General features: G+C 38.7%; 1 pseudogene; it reads left to right on the forward strand.

The window, feature by feature from the left end:
- Window positions 1–894: 894 nt before the first annotated feature.
- On the forward strand, window positions 895–3,092 carry LOC123284358 (cytochrome c oxidase subunit 6B1-like; annotated as a pseudogene).
- The last annotated feature ends 223 nt before the right edge of the window (window positions 3,093–3,315 follow it).

The following is a 3,315-nucleotide window of genomic DNA, read 5'->3' on the forward strand; positions in this document are numbered from 1 at the left end:
GCTATGTTGCATTCTTCCATTAGGAGATACACAATGATTGGCAGCCATTGATGATTATTGTCTTAGATCTATTACTTTATTAGGAGTTAAAGATTAATCTATTATTCATTTTTTGTTTATTAGCTGGAATTTACTGTAAGGAGAAAATTCCCCTCATCACCTTGGTAATATAAATAACAATTGTGGCTTGACATTTTTATTTGATAAATTATTGCTTTAAAATTTTGTGAAAAAGTCCTACTTCTTTGTTATGGTGAGAGTGTTATGCAGATTATAGTTAGTTTTTCTTAAAATAGCCATTTTTGTTTCTTATTATAAGAGCAATGTGTGTTCATGATAGAAAATGAGAAAATGTGGAGAAGTGGAAAGAAGAAGAGAATTAAGTGGCCTTTAACTGTAAGAACCAAAGACTGCCCTGTGAACATTTTGGTTTATTTCTCCCAATTTCTTCTCTAAGCATTTAAAAAACCCTGTTTGTGATCATAATGTAATACACATTTTTATCCTGCTCTTTTTCATATAATAGAGCAAACATATTCTTGCAATAGTACAATCTCTCTGTAAACATCATTTAAATGTCTTGAACAGTGTTTCAATTTATAGTTGTTAAGCATTTAGAGTGTTATTGATATTTTTCATTTGTAAATGTGCTGTGATGAACAGGGATGTGCATAATGCGTGATCCGTATTTCAGAGGCCATCCTTAGGAATTGCAACTTATTTATTTATTTTTTTTAAAGATTTTATTTTTCTCCTTTTTTCTCCCCAAAGCCCCCCAGTACGTAGTTGTATATTCTTGGTTGTGGGTCCTTCTAGTTGTGGCATGTGGGACACTGCCTCAGCATGGTTTGATGAGCAGTGCCATGTCTGCGCCCAGGATTCGAACCAACAAAACACTGGGCTGCCTGCAGCGGCGCATGCGAACTTAACCACTCGACCACGGGTCCAGCCCCAGGAATTGCAACTTATTTTAAAGAGATATAAAAAGTTAGTATGCAATGTAGCATAACAAAATCAAATAGAAACTCCACAATCTGAGAACTAGTCATTCAATCACCAAATATTTTTTGGACTTCTGCTGTGAAGTTTAGGCACTGGGGATACAGTGGTAAACAAATAGACAAGGGCTCTCCTCTCATGGGGCTTGTATTTTAGTGTGTATATGGGAAATCAGACATTACGCAAGTAAACAAATAAGATTATTTCAGACACTGATAAATACTATAAAGAAAAAAAACAATGGAGAGACTACTTTAGAAAGAGTAGCTCTTGTCTTTGCTGAGGGTCACATTGAGCTGCAAGCTGCTTCAGGGGCATCTTTAGGAGTCAGCACCATGGCAGAAGACATTAAGACCAAAATCAAGAACTACCAGACTGCTGCTTTTGACAGCCACTTCCCCAACCAGAACCAGACCAGGAACTGCTGGCAGGACTATCTGGACTTCCACCGCTGTGAGAAGGCAATGACTACTAAAGGAGGTGATGTCTCCTTGTGCAAATAGTACCGGCATGTGTACAAGTCCCTCTGCCCCATATCCTGGGTGTCAACCTGGCATGACTGCCAGGCAGAAGTCACATTTACTGGGAAGATCTGAACGGGCTCCACTCCACTTCTCCTCTGTCCTCTTTGCTTCTCCCAGGGTGACAAAGGGGGACCTGGGGACATGGTGATCTCCACCCTAGGATCCTGAATCATGGCTTAATAATACATACTCATTGGAAAGGTGTAAAAAACAAAAAGAGTAGCTCTTTATGGGGTCTCCGGTGAGATACTAATTTGGAATAGTTGGAAGTATGGGGAACATGGATGAAGGAAGCAGAAAATACAGCACCCAAGTGAGTGAATGTTTTATTGGTAGGAGAGAGAACAAACATTTTAGAATTTAGGGAGTTATTCCAAAGAGAATTCTAAAGTGAGAGGGTCTGCAGATTTAAATCTGCTAGCTACATGATAAGATTCTCATCATCATGACTCATCAGGGAAAAGGGAATCAAAACCACAATGAGATAATACCTCACACCCACTAGGATGGCTATAATAAAAGATAATAACAACTGTTGGTGAGGATGCAAAGACATTGGAACCCTCACATATTGATGAGAATGTAATATGGTGCCACTCCTTTGCAAAACAGTGTAGCAGTTCCTGGAAAGTTTAAACAGAGTTGCCATACTATCCAGCAATTCCACTCCTAGGTATATACCCAAGAAAAATGAAAACGTGTCTGCACAAAAACTTGTACATGAATGTTTGTGGCAGCATTACTTACATTAGCCAAAAAGTAAAAACAACCTACATGTCTCTCAACAGATGAATGAATAAACAAAATGTGATATAGCCATATAACGGAGTATTATGCAGTCATGAAAAGGAATGAAGTGATAATACATGCTATGACATAGATGAACCTTGAAAACATTGTGCTAGGTGAAAGAAGTCAGTCGCAGAAGACCACATATTATATGGTTCCATTTATATGAAATGTCCACGATATACGAATCCTTTGAGACAGAAAGTTTGGTGTTTGACAGGGCTGGGGGGAAGGGAGGATGGGTAATGACTGTTAATGGTTATGGAACTTTTTTTTTTTTGCTGAGGAAGGTTATCCCTGAGCTAACATATGTGCCAGTTTTCCTCCACTATATATGTGGGTTGCTGCCACAGCATGACTGACGAGTGGTGTCGATCTGCACCTGGGATCCACCCCATGAACCCAGGTGGCCAAAGTGGAACATGTCGAACTCAACCACTATGCCACAGGGCTGGCCCCTGGAACTTCTTTTTTGGGTGATAAAAATGCTTTAAAATTGATTTCGGTAATAATTGTGCAACTCTGTGAATGTACTAAAAACCATTGAACTGCACAGTTAAAATGGATAAATTTTACGGTATGTGAATTATGTCTCAATAACGCTGTTATTAAAAAAGATCGGCTAGCACTTCCCTCAAAAAATGTTTCCAGATGGAATGATACGATATCTTGGATTTGCTTCAAAATAATCCAGTATTGGCAGCTAGGGTTCTAGATGAAACAAGATTGGTCATGATTTGATAATTGTTGAAGCTGAGATATGGGTACAAAGAGTTCATGATACTGTTTCCTCTACTTTTCTCTGTATTTGATATTTTCCATAATAAACATTAACAATGTATTTTTTATTTAAAGACCTTTAGTTCTGGTGTAGTTATTACCAGGTCATGACCAAGAAGGTCTGAATAGCCTGGTTAAGAGCCTGGCCTCTGGAGACAGTCTGCATTTTGTGAATCCTGGCTTTGCTGTCTGATCCTGGGCCAGCTATGTACCTTCTTTATGC

This window comes from Equus asinus, chromosome 3 (assembly GCF_041296235.1).
Source record: "Equus asinus isolate D_3611 breed Donkey chromosome 3, EquAss-T2T_v2, whole genome shotgun sequence".
NCBI lineage: Eukaryota > Metazoa > Chordata > Mammalia > Perissodactyla > Equidae > Equus > Equus asinus.